General features: G+C 52.5%; 1 protein-coding gene across 2 annotated transcripts in view; it reads right to left on the reverse strand.

Annotated features, from left to right (window-relative positions):
* The window catches only part of NOS1 (nitric oxide synthase 1), a 232,423-nt gene that overhangs the window by 145,773 nt on the left and 74,410 nt on the right, over nt 1–12,240 (reverse strand). The window contains exon 1 of one of the 2 annotated variants that reach the window (XM_050747841.1): nt 6,950–7,004. The exons of the other annotated variant lie outside the window; for it this stretch is intronic. The gene's annotated coding sequence lies outside the window, so the exon portion shown is untranslated. Of the gene's footprint in view, nt 1–6,949; nt 7,005–12,240 lie in introns of those variants that run through there. 2 annotated transcript variants of the gene reach the window in all.

The following is a 12,240-nucleotide window of genomic DNA, read 5'->3' on the forward strand; positions in this document are numbered from 1 at the left end:
CTGCTTCAAAAAAATTAAAGAGAAAAATATGCCCAAAATATGTCAGTTGTGATCGAGTACCATTCTGACTTATCCCTGGAGGATACGTTTTTTTATGCTGAAAATTCCTGGAATGACATAGAGCCCAATGTGATCCATGTGGCTGTCTTAGTGACTAAATAGGATGGACTGCCCACATCGTTTACCCCACTACATCTAGTTATTGGTGAGTGGATGCCTGTTTTGGACACCACGAGCCACCTTGAGGGTAGGGACCCTGTCTTCCCTTTCTTTACGCAAAAGCCTCTCTTGTGGGGTCTGGCACAGAGCTGGGAGCTCAGGGTGTGTTTGTTAAATGAAGAAGTGGTTAACTTCACTCTTGTTTACGACAAGAAATACTTTAGCTGGGAAGCGACGGCTGTACATGGATACTATCTGAAGCTGCATAAGCTTTTTGAATTGACAAGATTCCTTCTTCATTTCCAACTGGAAATGGGTTTCAGAAAGGCCCACCTTTTTAATCCTCATGGTAGTACAATTTAGCTGTGAGGTTTTCAATAAAGAAGAGATTCTTGAGTATTATTTAATGCCAGTGGGCAAATGTTCCCAGCAGAAGCTGAGATGCTTTTCAGGGCACCTCTGAAAACCTGTAGGCTCCTGAAGCATCGTGGATGGTCAAAAAGTAAAGGCTCATCATTTCCAGGAAATCCCAGTCTTAGTAGGAAACAGAACATACAAATCAGAGGTGGGAAATGCCCAGGCTGGAAATGGGAACTTCGCCCCTTGCAAAGGGCTTCTGTATTTTCCACCTGAATAGGGCCACCTTTCTCCTAGGAAATGTCAGCAGAAATCATAAACACAACTGATGGATGACAATTGGGCCCATGTTGCTCTAGGTAAGGCAGAGGATGTTAAAGCTGTAAAGGTCTTTGAGGGAAGTTAGTCCTGGGGTTATAAACTAAAATGCCTTGAAGGGCCAGACAAGTGAATTAAACAATATTGAATGGTGAGGCTGGTGACCTAAAGGGAAAAAAAAATACTCTTCAAACAAAACCCAACAAAACAATGCCCCCCAATCCAAACAAACAGAAAACAAAAAAAACCTCTGCCAGACTAAGAGAACATATCTGCAGGTCTCTGATGGGAGATGCCCTTTAATTCCAACTCCATTTCACAAATAAGAAAACCGGAGGCTGAGCAAGAGAAAGGGGCTCAGATTACACCAACTGGCTATCTTAAAAAATTAATTGATGAATTAATTAATTTATTTTTGAGACAGGTTCTGGCTCTGTTACCCAGGATGGAGTGCAACAGCACAATCTCGGCTCCCTGCAACCTCCGCCTCCTAGGCTCAAGCTATCCTCCCACCTCAGCCCACTGAGTAGCTGGGACCACAGGTGCACGCCACCACACCTGGCTAATTCTTTTGTAGAGATGGAGTCTCACGCTGTTTTCCAGGCTGGGCTCGAACGCTGAGCTCAAACAATCCTCCTGTCTCAGTCTCCCAAAGTGTTGGGATTACAGGCGTGAGCCACTGCGTCTGGCTGGCTAACTAACTCTTTTTACAATTTCTTTTCTTTATTATGATCACTGAGATGGGCCCAATGCTGCTTCCCTTCTAGAGTTACACACACACTATCCCACTAAATCCTCCTAACAACCCCCTGTAGTACTCATAATCTCAGCTGCATGAATGACAAGCCAGAGAGTCAGAGATGTTAACTCTCACTCTGAGTCACAGAATCCACAAGTGCCCAAGCTGGCCTCTCGCGTTTCCTAAGACGATTCTCAGTGTGAGACTCTGCCTTTCAACCTGGCTGCTGCTGGCCCAGTTTGGCACCGGGGACCCCATCCCTGAGAGGGTGCCACAAATCAGGCTACGGGCTTCAATGCCACCTCCTCTGAGAAGTCCTTCCTGATTCCCTCAACCACCTGTCCTGGGTGCTGCCACAGCACCTCACCTCCACCTCTCTTGCAGAAACTTCACGCCAGGTACAGGGCTTGTCTGTTGCTCACCGCTTAGCCGGACTGCAGGCTTCATTAGAGTGGGGCTCACACCACCTTTATCTGGGCACCTGCCCTCGGGGCCCAGCACTGGCCTTGCCATTTAACACGTATCATGACACATACGATAAATGTGCTGACGTCTGCTGCCGAACGGCCCACGGTAACTGCTGTTCATCCTTAGCATCATACGACTGTGCCAAGACCCACGTCCACTATACCCTGTTAACCATACTTGAATTAGAGACTCAGGGGCACTTTCTGTTGATACATCATTTTCATTTAAAAGATTCGAATGGGCTCAATTTTCCAGCATTGCTGGTGCTGCTCATCATTCTTCTACCTTAAGAACAGGCATGTGAGCAGCACAAACACACTTGCAAAGGCTGGGTGGAAGGCCGAAGGGCTGCTGAAATGAGCTCAAACCAATGGCTTTGGTGAAATCAATGGTAGTTAAACTGGGTTTATTAGCTCTGTGACTACTTCTCTGCAGAAGTTATACCTGATAGGTCACTTATAAAAGGAATTTTTCTAGACCTGGCGTGGTGGCTCACACCTGTAATCCCAGCACTTAAGGATGCCGAAGCAGGCAAATGGCTTGAGCCCAGGAGTTCAAGACTAGCCTGGGCAACGTGACAAAATCCCGTCTCTACCAAAAATAAAAAAATTAGCCAGGTGTGGTGGCACACGCCTATAGTCCCAGCTACTCGAGAGGCTGAGGAGAGATGATCAGTTGAGCCCAGGAGGTCGAAGCTCCAGTGAGCTGTGATCACGCCACTACACTCCAGCCTGGGCCATAGAGAGAGACCTTGTCTCAAAAAAAAAAAAAAAAAAAAAAAAAAAAGGAATATTCCCTCTGAAAGGGATAGATCAAATAGTGGGGCTAATGTCCAAGATTAGATGGGAACTCAGTGCTGACACCCAGCAAGGTCAAGGTGGGAGGACTTATTTTCAGTCTCCTCTGAGCAGTTGGTCTAATCTAGAATGACAATCAGAAAGATGAAATTAAAGTTCTTTAAACCCCGGCATTTACAGGGCTTGTACCAAAGGAAACATGAAGTTATCATCAGTGAGGATTGGACAGCGAGTCAAGACACTGAAGTTCTATCCCAGCTTTGGCAGTAATGTGCTGTGTGACTTTCATCCAGTCACATGCCTTTCCTGGGCCTCAGTTTCCCAATTTGTACAAGGAGGGTGACAGACAAAAACTGAGGGTATTAGAATCTCCTGGAGCAGCCTTGTTAAAAATATAGATATTTCCAGTCTCCCCCAGGGATGCTGATTTGGTAGATTTAGGGTGGGGTCTGGCATCTTTGCTTTTAACCAGTGACTTATTGTATTCTGACACTAAAGGCCCACTGGGCTGATGTTTGGCGTTTGCTGGATTAGATGATGTTTAAATGTTGTCATATATTAGAACAAGGAAAATGGTCATGTCTATAACTTATGTGGTGTTAACCATAAAAACCCACACTGATCCGTGGCAGGAAACATGCCCCCCTGTTCAAACAATCCAGATTAAAAAGGGTCCTGAAATGCCAAAATCAACTTCTACAAATTCCGGTTTCTTTTTTTTTTTTTTTTTTTTTTTTTTTTTTTGGGACGGAACTGCACTCTGTCGCCCAGGCTGGAGTGCAGTGGTGTGATCTCGGCTCACTGCAAGCTCCACCTCCCGGGCTCACGCCATTCTCCTGCCTCAGCCTCCTGAGTAGCTGGGACTACAGGCACCCACCACCACGCCCGGAGAAGTTTTTGTATTTTTAGTGGAGATGGGGTTTCACCGTGTTAGCCAGGATGGTCTCGATCTCCTGACCTCGTGATCTGCCCGCCTCGGCCTCCCAAAGTGCTGGGATTACAGGCATGAGCCACTGCGCCCAGCCTACAAATTCCAGTTTCTAATGGGAAAAAGCCCCAGTTCTCATGAGCACTCATTGTTGCCTGTGGCTCTTAACCACATTCCAAGCCCTTCACAGACCCATAGAACCTGAGTGACAGGCAACACATGAAGTCTTGTCATAAGACACCCCAAAACATCAGCAGACTGTGAGCGCAACAGGCACAGCCAAACCTGTCTGTGCTCACAATATGCAGGCAAATTGACCTCCCAGTCTTCCTGCCTCCTGGGAAATCAGCAACCCTGCCAGCGGGGACATTTCTGGACAACCGTCTGAGTGGTACCTTGGACAACTCTTTGCATCGTACTCACAGAGACCCACTGGGAGCAGCCTAACCTGTCACAATATCCCCGCCCTCTCACTCTTCTCCGTGAAGTCCTTCCCCGTGGAATACACAGGCTCCTGGGGACTGGCTTTGGCCATTTGGGAAAAATAAAGAGGAGACAGAAAGGGCAAAAAGCAGGCTGCTCTGAAAGCCACGATGACACTATTGGCCCCAAACGGCTCCATTTGTTTCGGATTGTAAGGCCTTCCTGCCTTACAATCACCAATCTTGGCATAACAGCATTGTTTCTAGAACACCTTTCACACACATAATCACAAAGTCTTCAAAACAGCCCCGTGTGGGAGTTACTGTTCTCATTTTACAGACAACAGAACCGAAGCTCAGAAAGGTTAAGTGAACAATCTGAGGTCACACAGCCATGGAGTGAGCTAAGCTTGGCCTCAAGCTGAGGTCTTCACCAGGTCTCTCTACCACACTGCTCACTCTTTCTCTACGTGATCTGGGACTCTGGGGAAAAAAAAAATCACACAATTTGTGGAGACAAAGCCAAGCCTCTGACCATAGGGATGGCTGGCCTCTGGCTGAGCAGATGTATCAGGAAATACAGCTATGTGTGCCAAGGTTCCGGTACATGTCAGATTGCGTAGGTGCCCAGATGTATGCAAAATGCCCCCAATTAAGAAAGCAAAAATTGGGGTTGAGGTCTTGGGTAGTGCCACTTACCAGCTAGGTGACTATGGGTAGGTAGCTTGGTTTGCCACACCTCAATTTCCACAGCTGCAAAATGGAATTCAGATGACTGCACTGGCAACCTGAGAGTTGTTAAGAGGCTCCAGGTGAATATGTGTGACAGTGCCTTGGAGCTGTCAGTGACAGAGCTGTGCGCCCCTCAGGGCGCCTCTGAAATCCAGGCTAGTGGAAAGGGGCCGGGGCCGCTGTGCCGGTGCTGGTGGGACAGAGACCCCCTCCTTCAGAGACCTGCGGAGGCTTCTCAAACCATCCGCTGAGATGCCTTGAGGGCGGAGAACGGACGCGACCCATGCGCACTTGGGGGGATTTATCTTCAGTTCTGAAGAAATAACGGGGGAAAATTCTGTGCTCCAGAGAGCTGCGTCAGTGTTCCCTGGTGTGTTTATGAATTTCTTGCGTTTGCCCCGACCCCAATTAGCACTGAAGAAAGGGAGCAATTTTCCCTCATTCCTCTCGGGAGGAGCGGTCTGGGGGCTCCTTTCTGCTGTCTCCCAAGGTCCTGGGCCGCCAGAGGTGAGATGAGGCGCCTAGAGGAGCGCTCGCCTGCACCGCACCCTTGCCTAGCGGCGTCCCTAGGGACCCTCCCTCCGTGGCGGCTGTGCGCGCTTTTCTTAGGCCTGAGCGCAGGGTTTGAGCTGGGTTATGGGAGTAGAAGGAAGAATCCCATGCGTCTTCCCCAGGATTACCGGGTTAGAGACGGAGGCGAGAGCAACCTTCTGCAGCCTGTAGTACCCTGTGGGCTAGACCCCCCCAGTTCCTACTGGCGGGAAACCCTAGACCTGCGTGCGAGTCTCCCAGATCCGGTCCCAGAGCATTACAATAATGGTTTAAAAAAAAGAAAAATCAGCAACACCTCCTGCGTTATGAACACTTACCCTGACTTCATATTCACATTTATGATTTTTTAAGGTCCTCACGACAGCCCCACGAAAAAGGTACTGTTTCTCCATTTTACAGATGAGAAACTGAGGCTGGGAAAGATGAAGAGACTTACCGAAGGTCACACAAGTAAAAGGTCGATCTAGGACCAGAACCCAGGGGAGTCACTGGAAAGGTTCCTGCCCTCCTCGGCTGCCTTCTCTGTGAGAGCCTTTCCTCTCTGGATGTCTACCCCAGACAGCTTGATGTGGGGCTTGGAGAGCCATGAGCTCTCTGGTCACAGTGCCCTGGGGGTGGGGGCGAGCGTCTGGCCTCCTCTGGGGCGCAGTCCCGAGAGAGCCCCTTCCAGGACCGCGGACGCAAGGTCCCTGAGTGGCCCTGGAAGTTGGATCTCCCGGGGACCCTGCTCCGACCCTTGGCCACCTGGAAACCACCTCACCGAGCTCTGGTGCCGCTGCCCAGCCCCGAACCGCGGCGGAGCGCGCCCCTCGGCCTCCCTAGAGCTTCCTTCGCGGGAGAGGCACAACTTTCCCAGGTTCTGGAGACGGCGCTCTTACACCCCAATCTCGCCCAGACAGAAGAAGTGCGAGGTGCCGGCGGCCCCGCCATGACCGCGGGAGGAGAGCGCAAGGAGGCTCCTCACAAAGTTGGAGGCCAGGCCCAGGCGATGTTCCGGGGAGCGGAGCCCTCCCAGCCTCGGGTCCCCAGCAGCGGACGGCTGGCGGTGCCAAAGACTCCGCCATTACCTGCGGCTCGCAGTTGCAATTCGGCCGCAGAGTCTGGCACAGAGGAAGGCGTAAAGTTGAGCTTGGGCAGGTACAACGGTCCCCAGGGACTGGCATCCCCCAGCCAGGGCTGCCCGCGGGAAGGTAGCGAGCTGTGCCAAGGGCTCCGCCATTACCGCCAGCGCACAGCTCGGAGCCGAGCGCGCGGCTGGGGAGCGACTGGGGTCCTGCAAAGTTGGAGCCTGGGCGCACAGACCCCCGGACCGGAGCCCCTGGCCTGGGGCCGCCCGCTAGGAGGAAAATGGGGCCGCCCGAACCAAGTTGGGACGCGCAGCAAAGCCCGAGCTTTCCGCGCACACCAGGGACTCGGGCGGGAAAGGGAAGCCCTGGGGACGGAGAAGGGGCGCGGGACGCCCGGATCAGGAACTCACCTGCCGCCGAGCCGGGCAGCGCGGAGGCTGCCTCTTCGCGCTGCGCACCCGCCCGCCCGCCCGCCCGCCTGCCTGCCTGCCTCCTACTCCTCCTCTTCCTCCCGGGCGCCAGCGGCCGCCGCGCTCCGGGTTCTGAATCCTCCGAGTCCGCCGCCCCGCGCGGCTGGAGGGCGCCGGTTGCACCCACTCGCCTCCTGGTAGGAGCCGCGCGCGTCCCTCCCCTTCCCCTCCGCTTTGTGCCTCCAAGATCCCTCCCCACCCCCTCTCCCCTAGCCCCCACTCCTCCCTTCTCTTCTCCCCTCCCCTTGCGTCCCCTCCCTCAGCCTCAGCGAACCCAAGTTCGGGACGGAGGCTGCGAGCTTCCCCGGCGCAGTGCTGGGCGCCCCGCACGCGCCCCTGGCTCACCCCGTCTACTCGGCCGCTGCTCGCTGCCCGGCTGCCCCTCGCTGCCCGGCCGCCCCTCCGAGGAGCCGCGGCGCTAAGTAGCTCCTCACCCAGCCGCTGGGAACGCGGCATAAATATGTAGGGACTGAGCCGTGAGCTCAGCGAGGGTCGTGAGGGGGAATTTATTTCTTAATGTCCCTCCTTTATCCTATCATCGCTGAAACGAATTAGTAGTGACGTCCAACCCGACTGGTTTATGGGTGTGGGGAGGGAGACGTCGCAACCCTCATTAAAAGAGCCGCTCTGGGCTCCAAAGCATACATCTTTTATATAACCTAATTTCCATTTTTTTTTTCTATCAGGAAACACACACACACACACACACAACGACAATTTCTGGGAGCCTGGAGAGGGCTGAATGTAGTAGCCACGCAGGGGAGGGCAGGTCTATTTGGGCAGAGAAGGCCCCATAGGAGGCAGGGATGGTTATTTCTGTCTCTACATCAGTGTTGGGATAGCATTCCTTAATGGGACAGTGGAACACACAGCCCCCCAGGTTGGGCAGTGCTGGGGGCCCCTCCCGGGAGCCCGCAGAGTCGCAGCCTGGGTTCTGGCCTTGGCTCTTGGGTGGACAGACGGAGAAAGGCAGCCTGTTCAGGAAATGTTGCCTGGTTCTGGTCTTTTCTGGAGCCACACTCAGGCCTGGCATCTGGGGAGGGGGAAAGATGGAGGGCACATGTTCATCTGTGGCCTGGGAGCGCCACAGGTGTGGAGAGGCCAAGGTCTGGGCCGGAGGAGGGGAAGACAGGGAACGCAGCTTCCCTTCCTTTCTTAGGGGCCCTAACATATGGGTAACCATATAAACCCGACTCAAAAGCTGTCTTTTCCTGGGCAGATTGCAAAGGATTTTGCATCTCCCCGTTGCTGTTGCTGCTGCTCACACAGTCTTGGGAAAACGGGGGAAAAGCAAGGAAAGAGAGGACACACACACACACACACACACACACACACACACACTTGGCACCTGGCTCTGGGTGATTTGATCTTTTCTTCCTCCCCAGCCTTGCCAAGTGGAGCAAACCCACTCAGGCTTCGAGTTGCACAGAGAAGAGGCAAAGAGGAAAACCACCACCCCCTTTGTCACTAATAAATGCTTTTCAGATGTCTTGCACATCCAGCAGGGGAGGGGGGTGTGACTTTGGGGGCAGGAAGAGGGGTGTGGGGGATGAGGAGGGGAGGAAGGAATAAAGAAGAAGCTGATGAGGGTGCATGGAGGTCTGTGCTGTCTTCTACACACTGGAAGGAGGCCTGGAGAAATGCCGCCAGCCCCAGCGCTCTGCCGCTTCCTGACTGCCACAAGGGCAAGTTTCAGAGCCTGTTTCCCGAGCCATGGATGGGCCTGGGGATGTCGTGAGGATATACACAATGAGATGGTGTTGGTGAAGCCCTTGACATAGTGCTAGACATATAGTAAATGCTCAGGAAACAGTTGCCAACAATAATGATGATTTTGATGATGATGAGAGTAAGAACAGTGGCACACAGACGGGATGGGGGGCGGGTCCCAGAAAATTGAGGCTGGAGCTGAGTCCTTGCAGTCTGGTCCCCTCCTGTCTTGGGTCCAGCGTCCCTTGCCTGAACCATTTCAAAGTTGAGTGCTGGGTTTCAGTGGTGTCATTCTCAGAACGCTGCTCCCTCAATTACCATGGCAACTGGGGAAAATCAGGAAGCCAGGGGAAGGGAAGCTGCTGTTCCACTGGGCTGGCGGTTCACCTGCTCAAAACAGAGTCCACGTCTGCCTGTGTGTGGGTCGAGGCCAAAAGAAGCTCAGAGTAGGGGCACTTCCCCTCTGGGAGCACAAGCTGTTTTGAAACTGGGGAGAAGGGTGGTTGGGAGGGAATGCACGGCCACGAGATGGTGGAGATAGTGGCATCAGAGCCAAGGCTGGCTGTGCCTGCAGAAGGCAGAGTTGGCTGGATTTGGGGAGAGCAGGACAGAAACCCCACTCCCCTCACTTCTCTCCTCACTTCCAGGTGCCTTGGTGCAATTAAAAGCAAAGCCTTAGAACGTGGCTCTTGAGACAGAGATCTGGGAAGACAGAGTCTCAGAGCCCATGGGTGGAGCCAGGGACCATGAGGGGCCCTCTGTGTGTGTGTGTAGATGAGAGAAGAAAACAGACACACACACACACACACGCACGCACACACACACACAGAGTCAGAGAAGAGAGAGAGGCAGAGAGATTGGCAGAGAGAGATACATAGACAAAGAGCGAGACAGAGACAGCAGAGACTGGCAGAGACAGTGAGAGACAGATGAGAACAGACAGAAAGACTGGCAGAGAGAGAGAGAGAGATTGGCAGAGATGGAGATAGAAAAAGCACACAGAAAAAGAGACAGAAAGATTGACAGGAAGACAGAGACATATTGGCAGAGACAGAGAGAAAGACAGAAAACAGAGGGAGACAGAGATTGGCAGAAAGAGTAAGAGAAGAGAGAGGCAGAGGGATTTGCAGAGAGAGAGAGAGACAGACAGATTGGGAGAGACAGAAAGAAAAAATACACAGAGAGACAGAGAGAGCAGAGACAGAAAGAGAGGCAGAGAAAAATTACAGAGACTGGCAGAGAGAGAGAGAGAGATTGGCAGAGACAGAAAGAAAAAATACACAGAGAGACATATTGGCAGACAGACAGAGTAAGAGAGAGGCAGAGAGAGATCGGCAGATTGACAGAGAGACTGGCAGAGAGAGAGAGAGAGAGAGAGAGAGATTGGCAGAGACAGGAAAGAAAGACAGAGATACAGAGAAAGATGGACAGTGACAGACAGAGCCAGACTTCCCTTCCCTCCCTCTGGTGGTTTCCCTAGGATTAACGGGAACTAGGGACACTAGTTGCAGTGGTAAAGAGAACAATGGCCATCTTCTATTGAGCACTTCTCATTTCACTGGTTTTGAGCCAAGCATTTAATAGGTATATCTCACTGAACCATCAGAAAAATGGTAAGAGATGACTCCCTTTCTTATTCCCATTTTACAGAGGGAGAAAATAGAGGCTCTGGAGGCCGAGTGACTTGCTCCAGATCACCCAGGTAATCGGTGGTAAAGCAGATATTAGAACTCGGGACCCCAAAGTGGGACTTTTCCTGCCTCCTCGCCTCTGTCTTGTGGAGAAAGAGGGAGAGTGAAGATGTCGGAGCCATCCGGGGAGTGTCTCAGGTTTGGGGAGAGTGGCTCCTGGTGTCTGGGGACCGCTACCACATGAGTGCTGGGCATTGTCTCCAGAGATCCCTAGCAAGTGGAGGGAAGAGACTTTTACCGTCAACCAGGTGGCCTTGGGATAATGCACAGTGACAGTCCCCCAAATGCCCCTTGGGTGTAGTGCCTTGGAAGCCGCTCTGGGCTGTCACAATAACCTGATTCCACCAGGACCCCTTTGGGGTTCAGGGGAAGATGAGGGTTGTGCCACCCTTCTCTCGAGCTGTTGGAAAGTCAAACCAGCTGAGACCCGTCCTGGCATCAGCACAGGGCAGGCACTTCATAAATGGTCACCATGATAACAATTATTCTTGGCCTTTCTCTCAGGACCACACGCCTCAACCCGTGCGTGGATGGTGGATGGGTGAAAAGGGTGTCCCTTCCCCCCACCTCCCAGCCATGCTGGACCCTCACTGGTGCCCACCCCTTAGTGCAGAGGTGGACCCCAGGGGAGTGGAGAGCTCTGGTGGAGCCCTGGGCAGGAGGAGGAAGGGAGGAGGCTGGCCTCACTGATGTGGCTGTCACCAAGGGGGTAATACATTATCCAGGGCTAATGAAAACATAATTATCTTCTTTTGGCTGCAGAGAGGGGCTAATTTAATAGGCTGCGATCGAAAGGCATCTGCTGAATTCACCCAGCAGTGAAAACACTTGAAGAGCTCCAGTGGGGGAAATGGACGGAGTGCGGCTGGCCGGGTCCGGCAGCTGCGTCCAGGTGGCAGCTCCCCTGGGAAGAAGGGGGTTCCTGGGGCTGCAGCAGAGGGGATGTGGCTGCTGGTAGGCATCCTATGCACAAACAGACCTGGGCTTCTTTCTTGCCATGAGTTCTCAGGCCAGTTATTTCCCTGTCTCAGCCTCACCTTCCTCATCTGTAAAATGGACGTTAATCCTACCTTCCTGACATTGACTGGGAGGAGCGGATGAATGATATGAGAGAGAGCCTGGCACATTCTAAGTAAGTGTTTCATGAAATTTTCACCCCTCTTCCACTTCCTGGGCTGGCTCTACTTGGCCTTCAAGTCTTAGCGTGAACTCCCCGTCCTGGGAGCAGTCCTAGGCACTCTGCATGTCCCACTTCAGAACATACAAGTTCTGTGATGTTTACTCATTCAGTGCCCTCACGAGGGCAGGGTGATCTGTCTCCTCTGTTACTCCAAGGCAGGGATTCTCAAAGCGTGTTCCCTGAATGATGAGATCAGCATCACCTGAGAACTTGTTAGTGATGCTGATTCCAGGGCCCCACCTCAGACCGCCCGAATTAGACACTCAGGATGGGGCCCCGCAATCTGCATTTTAAACAAGCCAGTCAGATAATTCTGATGCCTGCTCAAGTTTGAGAACCTCTGTTCCCACCAAAAACCGAACAAATGTTTGTTTAAATAAGTAGAATTTGCTGTTAAGCTGGGGTTCAGCTATGTGATGACAATGAGTCTCCCTTATTAGACGCCAACTATATACCCAGCCCTGTGCATTATCCCCTTGAACCCACCAAGCCACCCCTTTACCTGTTACTCACCATTTCCCACACTACTTCATCCCCAAGAAACGCCCCTTGGTCTGCCTCATTGTCCTGCCTTGCTGGCCTGTTGGAGGTGTTGGAAGACCCATGGGGTGCCACCTCTGTGTCCTTCCTGTTCCCATGGTGCGCAGGTC

Source organism: Macaca thibetana, chromosome 11 (genome assembly GCF_024542745.1).
Source record: "Macaca thibetana thibetana isolate TM-01 chromosome 11, ASM2454274v1, whole genome shotgun sequence".
Lineage (NCBI taxonomy): Eukaryota > Metazoa > Chordata > Mammalia > Primates > Cercopithecidae > Macaca > Macaca thibetana.